This window comes from Peromyscus maniculatus, chromosome 9, assembly GCF_049852395.1.
Source record: "Peromyscus maniculatus bairdii isolate BWxNUB_F1_BW_parent chromosome 9, HU_Pman_BW_mat_3.1, whole genome shotgun sequence".
NCBI classification, from domain to species: Eukaryota; Metazoa; Chordata; class Mammalia; order Rodentia; family Cricetidae; genus Peromyscus; species Peromyscus maniculatus.
In genome coordinates, this window is record NC_134860.1 from 90,424,925 (window position 1) to 90,434,908 (window position 9,984).

At 38.5% G+C, this 9,984-nt stretch overlaps 1 pseudogene; it reads left to right on the forward strand.

Moving 5' to 3' along the window:
• Nucleotides 1-7,240: 7,240 nt before the first annotated feature.
• LOC102908094 (drebrin-like protein pseudogene) lies at nt 7,241-9,632 on the forward strand (annotated as a pseudogene).
• Nucleotides 9,633-9,984: the final 352 nt, after the last annotated feature.

A 9,984-nucleotide genomic window follows, 5' to 3' on the forward strand; every position in this document is an offset into this window, starting at 1 on the left:
ATTCACTGCTGGTGAAACAATAAATTAACATAGTCAATATGGAAATATTATGTAGTTTTATAAAATAATTAAAATAGAGTTTCCATACTCCAGATACCACTCCTGGGCATATATCCAAAAGACTTTATATTCTACAAATAACTGGACAGATACGAAAAATAATACATTAAGTGACCTACTCAGAATAACAAAAACAAGGTTTTTTTTTTAATTGAATCCTCCCTTATGACATCTCCATGAAAGTATACAAGTAGGGGTGACTACTGAGTATGTACTATGAACCCAGAAGAAAGATTCTGAGAGGGGTACAATGGTGTTATTGAGGGGAGTGTAATAGGACACAAGGGACTTTAAGAGAAAAGGAGGTAAGGGCTAAAAAGGAGAGTCACAAAGATGCTACCATGAAGGGCTGAAGATGTGAGTCAGTGAGAATACTTGTCCTCATTGCAAGCAAGCAGACCTGATTACATTTCATGACACCCACATAAGAAGCCAGGCTTGTGTATGCAACCAGGAGTAATCCTTGTACCATGGAAGACAAGAAACGGGGAGACCACTATGCATGATCAAAACCCACGAAGTCCACTGTGAGTGATAAAACTCTATTTAGGAGAATAAAGTAGACAGTGATAGAGGAAACCTGATATATCACCCTGGCATCTGGGTATGCATGGGTGCAGGTACTATCACATACAATTGTGTATACATCACACACACACACTATAATACTATAATGAAATCTATATGATATGAGCTAATTAAAACTTAAAAAAAACTATTACTTAAAAATCTGGTATGAAGCCGGGCGGTGGTGGCGCACGCCTTTAATCCCAGCACTCGGGAGGCAGAGCCAGGTGGATCTCTGTGAGTTCGAGGCCAGCCTGGGCTACCAAGTGAGCTCCAGGAAAGGCGCAAAGCTACACAGAGAAACCCTGTCTCAAAAACCAAAAAAAAAAAAAAAAAAAAATCTGGTATGAAGAAGAGGAGAATGTTGAAGCAGAGATTGAGAGCCATGAGACTGAGGGGAATGATATTCAGATTATTAATTGATATGCTATTTTCACAATGAAAGGTTGGACCTCTCAAGAGAAGGGATGAAGAAGAAAGTATAAATAGCACAGAACAGCCAAGGGTCATTGGTTCTGTCGGTAAAGATGGCGGAGTCTTCAAGAAATGGAAAGAACAGTGCACAAGCAGGTTGCTTTATTAATTTGTTTACTCAACAAATGTAAAAATCATGGGTTTGTCTGAATGTGGCACAAGAATAGGGAAGAAGTGTAAAAGAAATGTGGTGACCATGAGAATAGTCCCGCTAGGCTCATGTGTTTGAGTGTTTGGTTCCTATTTGGAAGAACTGTTTGGAAAGGATTAGGGGGTGCCACTCCTTTGGAGGAGATGTGCCACTGAACTGGGATTTGAGATGTGAAAATCCCACACCATTCCCAGTTAGTACCCCCTCTTTCTCTATCTTCTCTCTCTCTCTCCTCCTTTCTCTCTCTCTCCCTCTCCCTCTCTCTCTCTCTCCCCTCTCTCTCCTCCTTTCTCTGTCTCTCTCCATTTCTCTCTATCTTTTTGCTTGTCTCTATCTCTGTCTCTCTGCCTTGTGATGTAGATCAAGATGTAAGCCGTTAGCTACTGCTCCCGTGCCATGCCTGCCCACCAGGTGCCTTGCTCCCCAGTGTTGTGGCCATAGATTTTAAACTTTGAAACCGTAAGCTCCAAATAACCTCTCTTCTGTAAGTTAACTTCGTCATGGTGTTGTATGACAGCAACAGAAAGGTAACTTAAACCACAGACTTTATGGAGATTTATTGAAGCCTATGTAAAATATTTAAATGACTATCAAAAATGGGGTTAGGAATAAAAGAAGTAATTATGAGCTTAGGAAACATTATTTTGGTTCCAAATATGGTCAAATGCTGTAAATTGATGATTTATTAATGCATGCAGCATACTGCAGGTGTCTGTAGTAGACGAGTGTATGAACTAAATATGGCCTTTTGTTTTTTTTCTTATCCTATGTGACTAAAATGGAAAATAAAAGAAGAAAACAGAAAGAAAAATAGAATTTCAGAAATAAACTAAACAGGTTAAGCACTATGATGCTGAAGAACATATACACTAACACAAAATGACAAGAAGAGGTTGATGATGTTTTGGTAAGCATAGGCCTCAAACTTGATTGTTAATTGTTTACACATTATGATATATGGTGTGGGAGAATTCTGACATGTGGTAAAGTCATTGGAAATGAACAAACTTGAAAGGTTAAGATACTGAGGAACTCATACAGAAAGAAGTTACATTACTTCTCAATGTGAAAAGTATTTCAAATATAATGGTTAACAAGAGAAGTGTTAGAAGTCATCAAAGAATAGTAACAGCCAAGGAAAATGCCTTTGGTAGAAAATAATCAAGTAAGACTTCAAAATGGGTGAAGAAGAATGAGAAAGAAAACATTTCATAGCAGAAAGTGTGTGGCATTTAGAGTCTGAAAGTCCTGAATTCAGAAACTGAGTCTACCATTTACCAGTTCTCTGGCCTTATGCAACAAAACCTTTGTTTTTTCGAAACTAGTAAAATTTAGATTTATTTAATATGTTGATTACATAATTATTCTATGCCAAAGAATGAGTTAAATATTAAAATGACTGTATCTTCCTTTAAATACTCATTTTCAGTATGCAATGAGTGTTCATGTAAAAAAAATGTACAAGTAAATATATATTGTTGTTTGTCTCAATATTTTTTTCATTTCCAGCTCCTAAAAGGAATTCTGTTTCCAAAACAGTAAAAATAATTAAGCACATTTCTTTTTGTTTATTTGCAAAGATATATCAAAGTTATTAAAATACATCAAAATATTTTCATCTTTGAACAAAATAGATATAATTCTCTTGAGTTGGCAGTAGCATCTTTGCCTCCTCTTTTGGATCATAATATGCCTTAGGATTCTATTTAATTAAGTGATTTATGTGCAAAGGCTTCGCATGACTGCTGCATGCCTCTATCTTTATTATCAAATCATGAAAAAAATGAGCCCTAATTTATGACTTTTATAAAAATGAACATATATTCTTCTGTCATAAATGTCATCTTAATATAAGTGTTATTTTTCCTTATAAAGATAAATTAAAACCTACATGTACATCTCTTCACAAAGACTGTTATTTCAAAATATTGACTCAGCTGAAAATCTTATGAAAATAATTTGGCTACCTTTGAAGTCTGAAGTATTTTACATGAGAAGAATGTTGATTATTTGTGTTTCTTGAGATTGAGCATAATGTAAATGGTTGTGTTATTTGTTTTCAAATATTATCCTTGTCATGTGGTCTCTTAAAAATAGCTAACTTCTTCCATAACCAGCTGTACACTGTAATGAAGACATAGCAAATTTCTTTTGACTGAATGAGATACATTTTGAGTAAAAAGGGGGAGAGAGTAGAAGATAATCTAGGGAGAGAGTGTGCCTGTAACTAAAAATATTACTTTTTCATGTTTTATTAACCACAAAGTGATCTTTCATTGTTAAACTATGGTTAAATATTATAAGGAACCCTTTCAGTCTTGTGAGAATTTCCACAGTTACAACTGGCCATGTGACTGTAGTCTGGGTGATTGCTGTGTAGCAACACCCTAGTATTACAAACAATTGTTGGATACCTTGAAATCCAGCCTTCACAACTGGAGTACATGTAAGTCAAGGATTGTAATCACCTCCTTTTTTCTTTTAAGCAGTTGCTGAGTTTAAATGGTTCTTTCCATGCATATAAAAATACCTCTTTTTTCAATGTAAAGACTGTGCAGACAGAATAATAAAATATCACACATTTAGTATGTTCTCCTCAATTATTCTCAATTTTTCTTTCTCCTTCATCCACTTTAATGCTTACAGAGGGTTAGTAAATTCAAACTGTGGATTAACTTTTGTAATTTCATTGAGGAATGCTGGCAATTTAACACTGAGATTCATAATACTCTACATTTTCACAAAGCGCTTGGTTTTAAATCTAACATCAATATACAAAATATAACAGCAGGATTATAAAAGACTCATATGTAGAGCATTTTCCTCCTCACAGATGAGGGCTCTCGGAGTAGACAAGAACTCCAGGGGTGTGCATGTCAGAGCTCATTGCATTTTCAAAATTGGCTGTGCTGTGCACACAATTTCAGATTTCACTGCTCCCTGGCATTAGAGCCCATCTCTCCCCCTGAATGTAACACACTTGTCTATTCTGAGCACTTTATCAAGTTATTATTAAAAATTAATGGGCCCATGAATTCATGTGCACTCTGAACATCTTACCTTCTTTTAATGTTCTGTTTGAGGTACCACTTCCATAGGGCTTTCGTGATTCTTCCCACCAGAATCTAGATAGTTCCTTAAGAATTCGCTTTACTGAGTCTTGAGGTAGATTAATTCCCAATTTTCTGAGAAATTGCAATACTGATTTCCAAAGTGGTTGCAAAAGTCTACACTCCCACTAGCAGTGGAGAAATGATCCCCTTACTCCACATCCTCTCCAACATAAGCTATCATCAGTGTTTTTTATCTTAGCCATTCCGACAGGTGTAAGATGGTATCTGAGTCATTTTGATTTGCATTTCCCCAATGGCTAAGGATATTGAACAATTCCTTAATTTTTTTTTTTTTTTGGCCATTTGAGATTCTTCTGTTGAGAATTCTTTGTTTAGATTGGTACCCCACTTTTTAATTGTGTTATTTGTTTTGTTTTGTTTTTTATTTCTAGTTTCTTGAGTTCTTTATATATTTTGGAGGTAAGCCCAAAGGATGCTCAGCCATACCACAGGGACACTTGCTCAACTATGTTCATAACAGCATTATTCATAAAGTCAGAACCTGAAAACAACCTAGATGCTCCTCAACCAAAGAATGTATAAAGAAAATGTGGTACATTAACACAATAGAGTATTACTCAGAGGTAAAAAGTAATGACATCATGAAATTTGCAGACAAATGGATGGAACTAGAAAAAAATCATCCTCAGAAGGACAAGCATGAGCCTTCATTCACTGACTGATGGAAGCAGATGCAGAGATGTTCAGCTAGGCATGGTGCCAAGCACCTGGAGTCCAGTCAAAGAGAGGGAGAAGTGATTGTACAAGCATTGGGGAGGGGCTGTCAAGATCATGATGAGGAAACCCACAGAGACAGCTGACCTGAGCTAGTGAGAGCTCAAGGACTCTGGATGGACCTGCAAGGGAACCAATCAGACCCTCTGAATTTTGGTGACAGTTGCATAGTTTGGTCTGCTTGTCAGGCCCCTGGCAGTGGGACTTAGATTTATCCCTGGTGCATGAACTGGCTTTTTGGAGCCCACTCCCTATGGAGAGATACTCTGCTCAGCATTGATGCAGAAGGGAGGAGCTTGGGTCTGCTTCAACTTGATGTGCCAGACCTTGTTGACTCCCTATGGGAGACCTTACCCTCTCTGAGGAGTGGATGGGGGGGCTGAGGGTGGGGAGAATGTGGGGCGGGAGCGGGAGGAGGGCAGGCAAGAAGAACTGTGATTGGTTTGTAAAATGAAAAAAAGTCAAAGTAAAATAATATAAAATAAAGAATGTGTTTTAAAATCTACTTATTTACTTTAAAAGGAGCAGGTACTATTCTAAACCTGAGGGAAAATGAAACTGACTTCTGCCTCAGGGATGAGCTCCAAACACCACCTCATTTCCGTTAGCTTGCAGGTATTTTGGGTTCTCATTCCTAGCCAGCATAGTGGAGATTGTGGAAGTTTCTGCCTCTCTTCGTGATTACAAATCTAGCACAGATATTCATGATTTTAATATCTTAGAATACCAGTTTGGGGCTTTGTCTTTGGTACTATAAATCCTTGCATTTTTAAAGTTGAATTGTTCTGTAAGTGGGCATATTTGTTGTTGTACAAAATGCAAGAAAGCTTACTTCCTAAAAAACAGCAACCGTGAAGGTGGCATTTGTTTCTGGCTATAGGGGCAGAAACAAGGCTCTACACTGAGGTAAGCAGTCTCTGTTGGTGTTTAGTCTACTAAATCTGAACATTCAGTTTGCTTTTTACATCTATGGCACTTCTTATGAAGGAAAACTAGACCAGGCTTTCTAGTGTAGGGCAAGGACAGGACTGAGCAGACAAACTGTTCCCAAAGGCCAAGGTTATGTTCAACACGAAAAGCTAGAGAAAAATCTTCATTTAATGAATGAATAGAATAATTCTTTAACCATGTAAAGATGTGTTGCATCTGTTTTTGCTGCATTTGTTTAATTATGCAGAGCTGTGCCACTTTTGTTTATGCTGTATTTGTTAAACTATGTAAAGATGTGTTTCTGTTGCACCTTGTCTGGCGAAGGCTCCTGATTGGTCTAGTAAAAAGCTGAACAGTCAATAGCTGGGCAGTAGAGGGATAGGTGGGGCTGGCAGGCAAAAGAATAGGAGGAGGAGGAGGAGGAGGAGGAGGAGGAGGTATCTAGTCTCAGGAGAGAACAAGAGGAAAGAGAGGGAGATGCCAGAGGCTAGCCAACCAGGTAGCCAGACATGGAGGAAGCAGGGAAGTAGGACAGAAAGAAAGAAAGAAAAAAAGAAAGAGAAAGAGAGAGAGAGAGAGAGAGAGAGAGAGAGAGAGAGAGAGAGAGAGAGAGGGAGAGAGAGAGAAAGGTAAAAAGTGCTCAGGCAAAACATAAATGAAGCTAATCTATCAAGAAACAAGCCTAAACTAAGGCTGAGCATTCATAACTAATAATAAGTCTCCGTGTTATTATTTGGGGGCTGGCTGTTTGAGAAACTGTGCTATAGTTCTCTCTCTGTCACCAAATGGATTATTTCTATCCATTCATAGATGATATTTCTCTGTGCAACAGATTATTTCTTTATGCATAGACTATTCATGAAGCTAACACAAAAAAATAGGTGGGACTGACCGTATGTCAGCAACACTTTCTAAAGAGATTAATATTTCAACTTATTTATTTTAAAACATTATATTATTTGTCAGTTCTCTGAGGATTTCATACATGGCTACAATGTGTATTTGATCGTATTTACCCACCTCTCCTCCAACTATTTTAAAACTTCTCAACCTCTGGGTCTTGATCCTTTTGGCATTCAAACAATCCTTTCACGGGGTAGCCTGAGATCACTGGAAAACAGAGATATTTACATTAAAATTCATAGCAGTAGCAAAATTACAGTTATGTTTGTATTAACAAAAATTATTAATGGTTGGTGTTTGCCACAACATGCGCAACTGTATTGAAGGATCATCTAAGGGTCGCAGTGTTAGTAAAGTTGAGAACCACCCCAAACTTTGTCTTCTAATTTGTTTTTTGTTTTGTTTTATTTTTTACTAAGACACATGGAGTCGTATTTGTTTAGCCCATGTAGCCCTGGGTATAGGGCCATCCCGTGGAGAGTAGTCAATCTAACAAAGGACACACCCCTAAGGAAAACTGATTCTTCCTTCCTCAGAAGTCCCCAGCTGTCAATAGTTCTCATTCAGGGGTGGAGGTGCCGCTTCTCAATCCATGCTGGAATGTAATTTCGCTTGATCTTCAGTGGGTCTTATGCAGGAATCCACATCTGTTACTGGTCACTTGATACAGTAGACTTGTGGCATCTACAAAACACGGTGTAGATCAATCTTTCCCTGAACTCTGACTTTTAAAATCTGTCTAAAAGTTTTGTGAAAAATACTGTATCGATACAGAAAAGAAGGTTTTTGGAAATTTTTGTGCTTGATTTTGAACTAAATAATTCTATTCACTAAGACAAACCTTATGGAAAGGAATACATTGTACTTAACCTATCCACACACATACATGAAAGCAATAAAGCTCGGTTAATAATTTTAACTAATTTTTGACATTATTTACCTACTTTGTCCTTTTTCTTATCATGTTTATTAAGATATACACATGGTTCAAATAAATCAATAATGAAAGTGTATAATGAAAAAATATATTTCCATTTCATATATTAAATTTAATATCTTGTTAAAGTCTTATTTAGATATTTTATTTAATTTTCAAGATCAATAATATTATATCTCAAAAGGGTATTATATCAATAATTGCAGATTCAACCATTAGTACTTTGTAAAGAAAATCATTTACTTTCTAATGTTGCCCCAATAGGAAGCCATATTATCTCCTTTTTAACAATAATATTATCCTTATGCTATGATATAATTTATATATTGCCTGCTTCTGCAATTTAACATATTTAAGAGAAGCTTCTATGTTGTATACCAATTTTGCAATTATTTTAATTAAAGATTCATGCACGACGCTCAGACTGCTTATCATCTTCCTTCTTACCAGTAGGTAAATCATCTTCCAACATTGTCACATGCTAGAGATTATTTTAGGCAAATTGGATTCAGTAGAGAGAAAACACTAAATCACCCTCTTCTCAGGGTGCTCACTTCCTCATATGCTCAATAGCTACGATGTTAAATTTCCTGAAAACTGGGCATTTAAATAACATTGCTAGACACCACAGCAAAATGTAATCTCTTCCAATGTGTTGTCAATTGCTCACAAATTTTCAGTTTGACAATTGATTCACAATGAATCTTTTCCCTCAACTTTTGTATTTGTAGAAGTGGCAAATTATTTTTAGTATTGATAAAAGAGTAATATGCTTTATCTGTGCCTTTTATTCATTATCTCACAATTATATTGTATAGGTAGTGGGGAGACTCTTTCTTCAACCTCTGACTCGGGTATTTCTTTTTCCTATTTTCTGTGTATTTGTTCATGAGAAAGAAATGTGTGTAGCCCTTGCCGGCCTTCAGCTCCTTTTGTCTTTGACTATGACATTGAAATCCTGATCCTCCTTTTCTCCCAAGCCAATTGCTGGAATTGGCAAAGATACCTTCTAAGATAGCTTTGGGCCAAAGCTGAAAAGGGAGTGGAGAACCGACAACTGGGGGAGAAGACACAGGTTGCAGAGGAGCAACAGCAGGAGGAGAAGCAAGGTTGTGAACAGAAGCTGCCGGAGGCTGCCCGCTGCCAGCAGCACTACCAGGAACAGCACGAATCAGCCGGACCCCCAAGGACATGTGAGCAGGAGCAAGAAGCGGTTGCAAGAGGCAGACAGGAATGGGTGTCTGCTGGGTAGCAGGCTTCACAACCACAACAGATTTTCAAGCTGAAGGAGAGGGCTTTCTCGATCACCTCTGTCTCCAGCTGTCAGCCCAGCAAGCTGAGGGTCCCTTTCCTGCATGAGCAGCTCACTCAACCATGAGCCTCCTTCAGCACACAGCCAACTCCACTGTTTCGAGGCCCAGAGTGGGTGTCCGTAAGGAGCCAGCACCTCGCACTATCTTCATCCCAGACAGAAGAACCCACATATGAAGAACCTCCAAAGTAGGACATCCTCTACAAGGAACCTCCATTGGTACAGCAACAGGGGGATATCTCTGTACACATTGCCAACTACAGGCAGGGCCAGGGCCTCAGTGGGCAAGGGCTACCAGGACTACCAGGCAACTCAAGACACAGAGATCTCTTTTGACTCTGAGAACTTAATCATGGGCACCAGGTGATTGATGAAGGCTGACTCTGTGGCTTTGAACCTGATGACCACTTTGGCATGTTTCCTGCTGACTACATGGAGCTCATAGTGTAAGGCTCAGGCCTGGGCCTGCCTTCTCCTCTGGAAGTGGCTTCCTTGTTCCAAAAGGAAGAGGCGTAAGAGTTACTGTTTGGCACTCTTCCAGGAATGGAAATTTAATAAGAGCAAAGTTCTCTCTGCATCCAATGCTCTGTTACCCCAGATGTAGCAGTACTTCACTGCTCCCCCAAATGCTTACTGTACCCTCCATAACTGCCTACCACACACACACTTGACCCCAGTGGGAATGACTACTGAGCCAAGCTTAACCTGTGGCCAGTTCCTGGGTGACCTCTGTGCAAGGAGAGAAGTACTGAGAAGTTGGTGTCAGAGCAGGGACATCTGGGGACCACATCTGCATTTGCCC